The sequence below is a fragment of the Phaethon aethereus genome (genome assembly GCF_964289735.1).
Source record: "Phaethon aethereus genome assembly, chromosome: 1".
In the NCBI taxonomy this organism is placed as follows: domain Eukaryota; kingdom Metazoa; phylum Chordata; class Aves; order Phaethontiformes; family Phaethontidae; genus Phaethon; species Phaethon aethereus.
In genome coordinates this window covers 101,641,991-101,654,767 of record NC_138575.1, presented here as the reverse complement: position 1 = coordinate 101,654,767, position 12,777 = coordinate 101,641,991, and positions in this window count along the sequence as shown.

The window sequence follows — 12,777 nt, the reverse complement described above, 5'->3', positions numbered from 1 at the left end:
TGAAATATAGTATTTTCTAGATATTCTTTATTTCTGTTTCTCTGACATAGGCTAAATAGATTTTTTGTTTGTTTGTTTATGTTGTTTTCTAAGGATGAAAAAAATATTCCAATTAATTTTAAATGCTTTTTTGGCTTAGAGATATTTTGACTTTCCAGACTGCCTTCCCTTTGAAATTGAAAAGATTTTAATTAGATGGAAAAGTTGTTTTCCACACAGAAATATCCAGACCCAAACTGTCAGGAATGAGTGGTTTAGGCCGCTTAAAGAATCACCGCCAAAGATATCAGGAAGCAAATTATTTTAATATAAATTTGTAAAAAATGTGACTTAGATGGCAACGATCTAATACAAAATAGCAGCAATCAAATTCACAAACACTATTGAGGTAAATCACATATTAGATCATACTATTTCCTAAATAAAACATAAGCAGCATAATCAACTTAAAAACTTGCTAAGATTCCCTAATCACACACACAGACATAGAGATGGAGACATACAAAAAGACACAAGGAAAGGAGGTAAATATATAGAGAAATATATATATATGTACAAAAGTACCTATTAAAATTTCCCCTTGAATTCAGTGAAATATATTGAATGCTTTGCATCTCTCAACAGGCGAAGAGTTGAGCTTCAAGAGGGATTTCAGCCCAAGTTCGTGACAACCTCTGAGTTGATGGCGAACTTGAGGGTTCACGGACTCTGAGAGGCGTCCCACTCAGAGGGAGGTGCTGCTCACAGCCCACTGTGGTCCAGGAGAGCTCAAAGGGTCTCACTCGGGACCGCTATTTAAAGGATTGGGAGGTGATTGACTTTAGGCATCAGTGAATTTCCATCCTGACCACAATCCAGGCAAGTGATTTCTCAGGTTTCTAGTAGCACCGCTACCGATCTTTCCAGGGTTGTCAGGAGAAAATTAATTAGTCCTGTTCTTGTTCCTTACTTTCTTTAGGCAACCATGTTCCTGATACAACCAATGCCGTTCTCCTCCTTAGCTACGCAAGGATGCTTGGTATGGTTGAGGGGCTCTCAACCGCCAAACTCTTTGTTTGGAGGCCAAGGCTTGCCAGACTACTGAATTTCTCAGGTTGTAGAGTGGCCCAGGTGCAAGGTGAGGCAGGGTGGGGGGAGGAGGGGGTGTGTGTGCACCACCACACAAACATCCATTAAGCATGAGGTAACTCAGATCTGTTCTCAAGATGTATAGATGAGGCTTGTCACCAGAGGGGAGGAAACGAGAACTTGTTTTTTCATGTTGCTTGAGCCATGTCAAATTCAACAGGGGATTGTGAATATCAATTTTTCTGTAAAGGTGCTCGTAAATCAAAGCTCAGATAGGTTACTTTTTGCAAACAGTCAACCTTTTTGTCCATTTGAAGAGCTGTCGATCGGTGGGAATCAGTAGACAGAATCAGTAGTTCTTACCAGAACTTAACAAACATGATTTTTCTCAAACCACTCTTCACAGTTCAATTCTTGTTTTCTTGGCCAAATTTCCAAGTATGGTGACATCACCAGTGAGTTTGGAACAATTACTAAATATAAAGACTTAATTTATCAGCATACAGATCTAGAGCACAATTCTGAAAATCTTTTGTATTCAAGGTAAATTTTCCTCATCTTGGTTATTGAAATAATTGGAAGCATGCGTTCTTTGTAGTTCAACATGTTGACGGATATCTTCAAGATCAACATCTTGTGTATACCGTTTTCTCCAAAGTGGATCATCTGTAAATAATGATTATTTTCACTAGTTTATTCCTTTCAAACACTTTGCCTGCTGCAAGAATTAATATAATTAAAAGTATATTGCGTGTTAGAAACTTGGTGTATTTACAGGAGATTTGTGGACTATCTGGACAAAATAGAAGAGGGGATTAGTTCCCATAAATGTCCCAATTTTGTACCAAATTGATTTATTTAAAAAATGCAGTATTTTTTTTTATATTTAGGGATTTTTGGTCCCTGTTTTTGTTAGTAATGCTTTTAAATTCATATGTTTTGACAATATTGGTAGTGATTTGAGAAATTGGTTAAAACATAAATAAGAAATAGGAATGTTATACAAAATAGTTGGAAGGTACAACATATATATTTATTTTAATTATTAAATAAAATGTACCCTCAGGAAAAAAAGGACTGGAAATTTTTTTTTGAGGAAACATGCTTTACCTTACAAATTTAAAAGTCAATGGAGCAATCTGCTTATATTGGAAGTCCTGTATTGATGAAATTGTTGCTGTGCTTCATCAAGAATGTTCTCTACCTCTTTAAATATCTAGGACACACATTGAGCTTGGGGAAATGAAAACAAAGCAATTCAGATTCTTCAGTGCTAAGTCATATGCATGCCTTAATGGTGCTTTCTAGACCATGACAGCCTCAAAGCAATGCAAGAAAAAAGAAAATATTTCATTCTTTTGCTGGGGTTAACATTTGATGAGCTATTTGGAATTTCTTATCAAAAAGAAAGAGCCTTGATTACCAGAGGTGGATAATGCAGTATTTTTCAGCCAGTGTGAATGTTAGAGAGCAGCCAGGGATGATGAATCAACACATTTGTGTAAAAAAACTATTAAAAAGAACAAAGTGGAAGTGCTTCAGGTCCTGGGATTTTAGCTGGTAAATGGAAAACTCCTGACATTTTTGTATTGCATATTCTACAGTGTTAAAATTAATCAAAAACACATTTTCTGTTCCAAGTAAGATTACATTTGATATGTATTGCTACTCTTCTGGTTCATTCTTTGCTCTGTGATTTCACAGTGGCCTTAAGCTACCCTCTTTCCACTGAGCCACATATCTTACTCATATAATGTTGTAACTGTATTACTTCATGCCCTCCCATTAAAAAAGTCTTACTGATGTCATTCATGTTATACAGGTGATCTCACAGACAAGTGTTCTATTGTGCTACTTCTGATTGTGCGGTTGTGTGAGGGTGGCTGAGAATAGGTAGACATTTATTCCTGGGCTAACTGGCTACTGACAAATTACAGCTTCCTATTAACAGAGAAGCCAATAATAGCAGTTTACAGAAGTCACCAAGCGAATCTAGCAGCCATTTCATTGACACTTCTCAGATTAAAGGCACACTTGTTGTGAACGTGACCCTGGCAGAAGTTCTAGGAAACACAGAAACCTGCCTTGGTGTCACTCTCATGGCAGCTTTTTTGTTTTCCTTTAGATGAAAAATATCTATGCTACAGTACATGGTAGTGGTAAGAGCTGGATGCCATTGGCCTAGGTTTTTTCCATTGGTGCTCCCAAAAATTCTGTTCTGCTGAATATGGCATAGTACATATGTAACCTGTCAGGGATTTTCTGGAAAAGAATAAATAAAAAACAACTAGTTCTCTTACTACAGATAAAATTGACAGCTTTGTAATTAAATCATTAGCCTTTGTAGGAAGTTTTGAAGCAGTTGGGGTTCAAGGTTTCTCAATTTCATAGTCAGATAAGATTTCATAAACAAGTGACTGATACAGCTCTTCTTGTGCGTGTGCTGGGCAGAGGCATCCTCATCCCACACTAACGGCTGAAACCGTAATCCTAGACTGTTGCTGTGTTTCTGTTGACTCTGACCCGTGTACTCCAACCTGTGTATTGTATTGATGTTAATTTATAATGCATAACATAGAATTCTTTGCTGGGAAGCAATCTTTGAATTTTGGAGGAAAAAGGAATTCCAGCAGAATTTTGTTCATCCACAGCCATTTGATAAATTAGTTTTAGAGCATGGCAATAGATCACTTGACCCACGTCCTGTTTTCATCTGGGATAGAGTTGTTTTTCTTCATAGAATCTAGCATGAGGCTACGTTTTGGATTTGGGATGAAAATAATGTTCATAACATACTGATGTTTTCAGTTGTTGCTGAGCAGTCAAGGACAGTCCAGCTTCTCATGCTGGCCTGCCAGAGAGCAGGCTGGGGGTGCACGGGAAGCTGGGAGGGGACACAGCCAGGACAGCTGGCCCAGGCTGGCCAAAGGGATGTTCCATACCATATGACGTCATGCTCAGTATATAAAGCTGGGGCGAAAAAGAAGGAGGGGGTGGACGGACGTCCAGAGTGATAGCGTCTGTCTTTCCAAGTAACTGTTGCGCAGGATGCAGCCCTGCTTCCCTGGAGGTGGTTGAACTCCTGCCCGCCCATGGGGAGTGGTGAATGGATTCCTTGTTTTGCTCTGCTTGCGTGCGCGGCTTTTGCTTTACCTGTTAAACTGCCTTTATCTCAAACCATGAGTTTCCTCCCTTTTACTCTTCCGATTATCTCCCCCGTCCCACCATGGGGGAGTGAGTGAGTGGCTGCATGGGGCTTAGTTCCTGGCTGGGGCTAAACCACAACAACCCATCTAGCGTCTTTGGTGATTGCTCCATCAGCAGACAGCAGCACCCTGTGCTCAGATTGCCAAACAGGTTTCCCCACAAATTTTGAATAAATAAATAGTTGAGAAACTAAAATGCTGTCTTCTGAGTTTCTGATGCTGTGCAGGGAAATCAGTGATAACTAAGTGTGTTTCATTTTACTATGAAACTAATTCTTTACAGGAATTAATGTTATGACATTTAAAATGTAAAGCCTAGCTTGAAATGAGTGTACTTGTGGATTACATTTCTTTTCATGATCCCACTAATGACTACTCTCATTTAAAAGAGCTTTTTATATAAATATATATATAGATATATATGAAATAGCTGAGCAGATAGGTTGCACTGTAAAACTAAGCACAAAGAGTGCTAAATCATTGCTAAATTTGCTCTTTAGTATGGCACTTGTCCAAAGAGTGGACTGAAATGCTATAATACAATACGTCATTTTTCCTGTAGTTTGTTAGTATGCCTAGATGAAGTGTCCCCATCCCAATCCCTTAGCAGCATGGGATATTGTAATGAAAATCTGTCTCAGAGGATACAGAAAGCACCACTGGGAATTAACTTCAGAGGCATTAAGCAGGAATGAAGCAAGGCCAAATGACTGATTGAATAATCTGCCTAAATTCTAGCTAAAAGAAAGAGAACCAAAAAAATGGAACATTGGAGAGACAGATTTAGAGAATGTTTCTTTAAAACATTAAAGAAATGACAGTCGTAAAATAAACTGGTGGAAGAATTAGCTATTTAAATTACACCCTGCTTGGAAAAGCAATGCTATAAATATTTTTTCATAGGTTTGTGGTAGAGGTATTGCTTGCACAGAATTAATTGTTATGTCTTTGTTTAGATTTTCCACTTCTTTTAATGACCTGTGTTAGTGTTTTGTGTGGTTGACTACCCCAGAAAATTAGGAGTCCATTAGTGTATAGATTAAGTTATGTAGATTTGAAATGTTGGACGGGCAAGGGAAATTCACATCAGGGAATATAATTTATTTTCAGAATACAGCTGAATGAAGTGTAGGAAGATAGGTTAAAAGCAAAGTTTCTTTGGTGAAGTGGATGGTTGTTTTTAGACACTTTACTAACTGTCTCAGTGTCATCTTAATTCATGAAACCTCTAAGGTATTTTCTTAACAGCAGATAGAATTTGCATGTTAATATTTTAATCTAAGCAAAATTTTGTTAAATAACAGAAAACATTTTTCTGTTTAGCTGGTAGTTCTATCAGCTATAAAATTGGATAGATGTTCATCTTTCTTGATCATGTCCAAGAACAATGTCAAATTTCTGATGAGCTAAACAGTACGTATTTTCAACAGATTTGAAGTGAAATGGTAGTAGAGGGTCCTGTAAGACTGATTCTGACTTCCCTTTGTTTTACTAGCCACACATCTTGTTTTTAAGTCGAAGTATATGCAAGGAATGGAACAAAAATGCAGCCGAGGCCAAAGTACTTAGAATCTTTGTTCCTTTAAGAGGGTGACATGGCTGACAGCCCAGCTGAATCACACAGAATCACAAAATCATTAAGGTTGGAAAGGACTGAAGTGCCTCTACACCAATGCACACAGCATGGGCAACAAACAGGAGGCCTTGGAAGCTACAATGCTGCTAGAAAGTTACGACCTGGTTGCCATTATTGAAACTTGGTGGGACGAATCCCATGACTGGAGTGCAGGTATCAATGGCTACAGGCTGTTCAGAAGGGACAGGCGAGGAAGGAAGGGTGGAGGCATTGCTCGCTACATCAAGAAATGGATGGGCCCATGTGAACATCATGAGGTTCAACAAGGCCAAGTGCAGGGTCCTGCACCTAAGTTGGGGCAACCCCTGGTATCAATACAAACTGGGGGATGAAGGGATTGAGAGCAGCCCTGCCGAGAAGGACTTGGGTGTATTGGTGGAGGAAGAACTGGACATGAGCCAGCAATGTGCGCTCACAGCCCGGAAGGCCAACCATATCCTAGGCTGCACCCAAAGCAGCGTGGCCAGCAGGTCGAGGGAGGGGATTCTGCCCCTCTGCTCTGCTCTGGTGAGACCTCACCTGCAGTGCTGCGTCTGGCTCTGGAGCCCTCGGCACAGGGAAGACATGGACCTGTTGGAGTGGGTCCAGAGGAGGGACACAAAACTGATCAGAGGGCTGGAACACCTCTCATGTGAGGACAGGCTGAGGGAGTTGGGGTTGTTCAGCCTGGAGAAGAGAAGGCTCTAGGGAGACCTTATTGCAGCCTTCCAGTACTTCAAGAGGGCTTCTAAGATGGGTACAGACTTTTTAAGCAGGGCCTGTTGTGATAGGACAAAGGGTAATGGTTTTAAACTAAAAGAGGGTAAATTTAGACTAGATCTAAGGAAGAAATTTTTCATGGCAATTCAAAATTCAAGGGCAAGCTGATCTAGCTGAAGCTGTCCCTGCTCATTGCAGGGGGCTTAGACTAGATGACCTTTAAAGGTTCCTTCCAACTCAAACTGTTAGTAAATTTTCATTATTTTTTGTAGAAAATCCTCCATTTTTTTCTGATGGGCTTTGAAGAATAGCCTGTTGCACATCAAATAAACCTTTTAAGCCCCACAGTAATCTAAAGGAGAGTTACTGCTGTCTGGCCTAAGCCTTGGTCTGTTGTTGTGTTTACAGTAGGTCTTCTAATTCACTAGAGAAAGTCTCCAACATACAGAACGTATCTACCTAACAAGATACACTGTTACTGTCACAGAGGATGCGTATTTCACTGCAGCAGGACAAAGAGGAACATGGGAATTACTGCAATAGCTTTCTGAGCATATCTCACTAAAAGAAAGAGAAGCATTGTGAGGATACACTGGCAGTCAAGTACTCATCATTGTTGATGGCTTTAATACTTTGAGGAGTTACATGGCCATCAGGGAATAAGTGACTGTGCTGCTAGGTTTCTCTGTGTAACACATGTGGATTTAGCTTAAGATCTAGTTGTGCAATTTGACAAAATGGAAGAATGGAAGCTTTGAAATTGAAGCTTTGAATCCTGAAAGCATCTGATCAGTTGCCAATGAACTCTAAGTCAGCAGTTCTGTTTGACATGAGAGTTTTCAGAACAGCTACATTTACACATTTTTATGGCTGTAGTTGCTTCCATCTGATCAGCTCAGCACCTAAATCCTACTTAAGCCCAATGAGGAGTCTGAAGCTATATGCTACTCTGCAGGGATCCTTCACAAGTCCTAATGGGCGATAGCTTCGTAGTGAGTTGAATGTGTGCAGGCACTACTGTGCAGTTGTGGTTGTCCTGTGTGACATTGCTGCAGCAGGAGGAGAGAGGAGGTTTGCTGTGCTTTATCCTCAAATACAAACTGGAGAGTCTCAGGAACAGGGACCAGATTCCCAGAATTGTCTTTTTCATACATCTTCAGTTCTTTTCAACAATATGTCGTAGCTTCACTGACAGCAGCATAGGTAGCTCTTTCAACTTTGTGGATTGCCTGATGGTAAATATTCTCATGGGAGGCTTAGAGATGTTGGTTTAAGCTCCTTCAGGCTGATAAAGGCATCAGGTCTCAGTCTTCTAGTGCCTGGGCAAATGCTTTTCATTGTGAGGTATTATTTAAGTGGTGGCTATTTTCTTTTTTCAGGTTACAATTAAAAATGGCTTAATTTGGGCTTTGGCTACTGAGTGTGCAGTTGAATGTCTCCTGAAGCCCTGTTTCTGTGTTGAGGTTGTAGATGAGGGCAGGATTTCAGGAGTACCCCTGTGCTTGCTTAGTGTCTCCTTAGCCGTCTCAGAGTTGGAAAGGAATGCCTTTCTGAATTGCATAATCCCTTCATAACCTGCATAGAGCATATCTGCTGCTATGAAACTTTGGACTGCTCTGTACCTAAATGCTAGGCATTAGGGCAACAACATTGCAGGTACCAAAAGTTCTTTATTGGGACATATTGTATCTGCATCATTAACTATGGGAACAGAAATAACGTGATATTTAGGTCTTAGAAGTACTTTCTGAGCACTTTTTTATCTATCAATCAGGTAAGTGATATATTTTTAACAGAGCAAAAAAATGTTGACATTCAAGTATATCACACAACCTGTGTAAGAAGATGGTTCCTCCATAGTTATTAGCGGTAAATTATCAGGTTTTGCATTCTTGATACTGTAATTAGGCCATACAGCAAATGCATGTTAGTATGAATAGGGAAGTCAATATCTATTTTAAAATGCAGTTTCTTTGCCTGCAGAAGGAGATCTTGAGCAAACAGTGCCACTGATAAAACAGCACTAAACTGTATCATATGGAGGGAAACTTTTTTCATAACTCCAGTGACTAAGAAACTTCATCTTAAAATAGAAATGCATCAATAATGCTTTAAATTTTAAATCACAAGAAATACTGATGTGTCATTGGTTTTAGTGACCATTTTGTACATTAAATATAAACTATGTATAGCTGAATTCGTAATGCCCTCATTATTGGCAGAATGGTAATTAATTTGAATATTACCCTTACGATCTCTATGTAATCAATGCAATTTACATAGGGTATTCAGTGTTGATCCTCTGGCTCACAAAGCATGTGGTGGTGTTGAAATGGAAAGATATGGCTGTGCTTGCTGGAAGTGTTCACTGACGTATTTCTGCAGTTGAGGTGGAGGTGCTCTCTGAAGGTATTGAGGTGGGATGACCTTGGCTGGCTGCAGTCTCGCTCCCCCTCCTCTCCAGGACAGGCTGAGATAACAAGATGGAAAATCTCATGGGTGGAGATAAGGACAGGGAGATCACTTGCCGGTGACCATCACTGGCAAAACAGCCTCAACTTGAGGAAAATTGATTTAATTTGTTGCCAGTTAAAATAAATTTGGATGGTGAGAAACAATGACAAAAACTAAAACAGCTTCCCTCCATTCACCCTTTATCCCAGGCTCAACTTCGCTCCTTCCTCCCCAACTACCTTACCTCCTCCCAGAGCCCCCGAGCGGTGCAGGGGGACAGGGACGGAGGGCTATGGTCAGTCCGTAACACTTTGTCTCTGCTACTCCTTCCTTCTTCCTTGCTTCAGTTCCCTGCTGCAGCTCGGGTCCTTCCCACGGGCTGCCGTCCTTCACAGACTGCTCCAGTGTGGGTCCTTCCTGTGGGCTCCAGTCCTCCGGGATAAACCTGCTCTGGCGCGGGTCTTCCACAGGCTGCAGGGGGATCCCTGCTGGGGTGCCCTCAGCAGCTCCTTCCCTCCTCCTGCTCCCCCTTTGGTGTCTGCAGGGCTGTTCTCACACGTTTTCCCCTCACTCCTCCCTGCCAGGCAGCGTTTTGTCCTTTCTTACACAGGCTTTCCCCAAGGCACTGCCAGCTCGGCGGCAGGGCCCAGCCCTGCCCTGCAGCGGGGCGGTCAGAGCCGGCCAGAACCGGCTGTGTCCGGCCGCTCGTCACAGAGGCCGCCATGCCGCAGCCCCCCTGCCGGTGCCTGGGCAGCTGCACCCCGTACAGCTGTGTATGTTTTAAATCTCACTAGAAGCAGCTAGGATAGATATTCCCTTAAAGCTGCTTTTGTGGAGATCCTCGTGGATCATTCCTGATCTTCCCTGTTCACAGCACCCGCAGCAGGTAGCACAGGTGCAGCTGTTTGCGATGCCGGCCACTATGGCTTACCTCACGGCTCCTGTTTCGTACTACAATATTAGAATGGAGTACAACGTGGGGTTTGAATTTTAAAGGTATTGCTGAGCCGCTTGGGAGAAAGTCACTAGATGTGATGTAACCTGTTCCTGAAGAGGTTTCTAAAAGTGATACTGAAGAAATATTTTAGTTACCTGCAGCTATTAAGAGGGAAAACTTGTTGTCTGATGACAAGCGCTGAAAGATTGCCATGGCACATGCTCAAATAGAAAGCGAATGCCAGTTGTGACTAAAATGTACTCATCTGCTTACCATTTTTTTCTCAGTTCTTCACTACAAATCATCATCATCATCATCATCATCATCATCTCAAAAAAGCAAATGGCTTGCTGCTGTTTTGCCAATGTGTGGCTGTCTTGTGACACTGGCAGCAGTCTGAAGATACTCTTTTGCTGTATAGATGACAGTATACATGTATACATGTATACAGTATACGTGTACACATGATTCATCACATAGATATTCAACTCTTTGAAGCTAGGAGAGGTCTGGAAAAGGAATCTGGTGTTGCTAACGTAGAGAAATATATGGAAAAGGTAGAAAGGACTGTTAGAATATCAGGTTTTTCCTACAGGTATGGTAACTAATTTTGGAAATAGATCATTTAGAAAAGATGTGATGATGCTTTAGAAACTGCCACAGATTAAAAAAAAAGCAGAAAAATACACAACAATACTGGGCATATTGTAGAAATAATGTGTGAAGCGGTTGAGGGGAATTGTAATTAAATGCAGATCACTTATGTATCATATGTAGTAACTTGCACGTGGGATTGGTTTTAGTGTCTGTAGGATCCTGACCTTGCTGAACAGAAAGGGAAGGACAGAGAAAGAGGGTGATATAAATGAAGAGGGGTGAGAACATGGCACAAGAAAAGTGAGATAGAAGAAGGTATGAAACCAAATGACACACTAACTGTGCAGGGCACCATGGCAGATGGTGACGTTAAAGGGTGAAAGATGGAGGAGACAGAAGGTGTCTGGAAGGGGGCAGACAGATAAAGTTATAATAACACTTTCCTCTGCAATTCTTAAAAATTACCAAATTATTCTAAGCCTCTGGATTCCTGGGTAGCAAAAATTTTATTTCCATAGAGTAAAATTATGTTCTGCCTTTTGTGACAGGTGTATAAAAAAAGACAACAGCCTACTTCTGCTACAAGTTATTCCATTAGCAGAAGTGGTAGAAAACTGCTCTGGGATCTAAAATTGCCAATTCAGCTAATGAACCATGTAGGTGTTCAGGTTGGTTCCATGTGACTTGTGTAGGAGAGGGCATCTTTTTAGCTATTGCATTTTTTAATTAGAAAATTTCACTAATGGGCACATTAAAAGGGCATTTAAGTCAAGAATCAAGTTAAGAAATGCCAGCATCAGAGTGTGCCACTGGCATATTTGATGGGATAGGTCACAGAGTCAGTCTCCACTTTAGCTGGTAGTTGACTCATTAATAGATTTTCCTTGAAGAAAAATAAGTTTTCAGGTTTTTATTTTTTTTAAAGGTTTCATGTGGTCTTTTAGAATGAAGACTATCAAAAAATTCAGCAAAAACATTACCATTTTCTTGTTTTGTGACAGCTCCAATCCTGATGGCCTTTCTTACTGCCCTTCTGTTTTCTGCAGAACCTGCAGATCTCCATGGCTTCACACCACTGCTTCTTGCCAGGCTCTCCCTTCTTCTTACCACTGCTCAGATAATCTTGCCTCTGCTTGAATTATAAAAGTGAAAAAGATGAAACTCTAATGAGTACTGAACAGGTTAAAGGAACCAAGAGACTCAGCACTGAAATTTTAGGGTACCCAGCAAATCGTTGCATGATCTGGACTGAACTTCTTCATCTAAATGGGGCATGCTGTAACCCAAGAGATCAGTTTATAGAAGATTTGGAGAAGCTGAGCAAATACTTTTCTGAGTTGTGTTTCCATACCTGTCTTATTTCATGGGATATTTTGCACATTTGCACTGTTAATTTTGTTGGTTTCTTCTGGCATGAAAGAGCTCCCACCCCCAGTATGTAGGACTCCTCTTTTACTTTCATTTCTCATTTCAGTCACTCCAGGACAGAGCCAACCTGCTTCCTTTTAGCTCCTACTTCTCTCCACAAAATCGACTTTATTTTCTTTTATATGTTATATTGCAGAACATCAAAAACTGAATCACAGTTTTATCTTGGTCTACTTCGTAGTGGCTACCGTACTATATAACTATTCTTTCCAGCATTTTTCAAGCATCTTTTCCAGCACATAATTAAACTTGGCTCTGATGCTCCTGAAGTAACTATAATATCTTCTTGCTATTGATCTGTCATATAGCCAGAAACAGTTTTGGGTGAGTTGTTTCTTTTTCTGAAACAGAACAGATGCATTCAAATGCAATCAAAATCTTGTCTTCCCATGAGTCAGAGGATATTTTGTACGTCAAGTATTAAGGCTGGTTTTTACTTTATACCTTACTTCAATGCCCTGATCCAAACTTCAGTGTAATAAAGATCATCACAAAATCTGGATCCAGTTCTAGTAATAGTATATTGCCTGCTTTTTTAAAGATTATCACCCTGGGGTCTGTTTGTTTGTTTGTTTGTTTTCATTGAGCCATGTATTCCAATGACCTAGGCAGAAGGTAGGTAAGCACAGTTGGAAAGGATTTAAAATGCAGGATGTATAAACTGGTATTGTCACTGAACCATGGAAAAACAAAGAATGGTTTCCAAATTATACCCATACTAATATAGGGATTTTTTTTTTCTTTGATTGTAA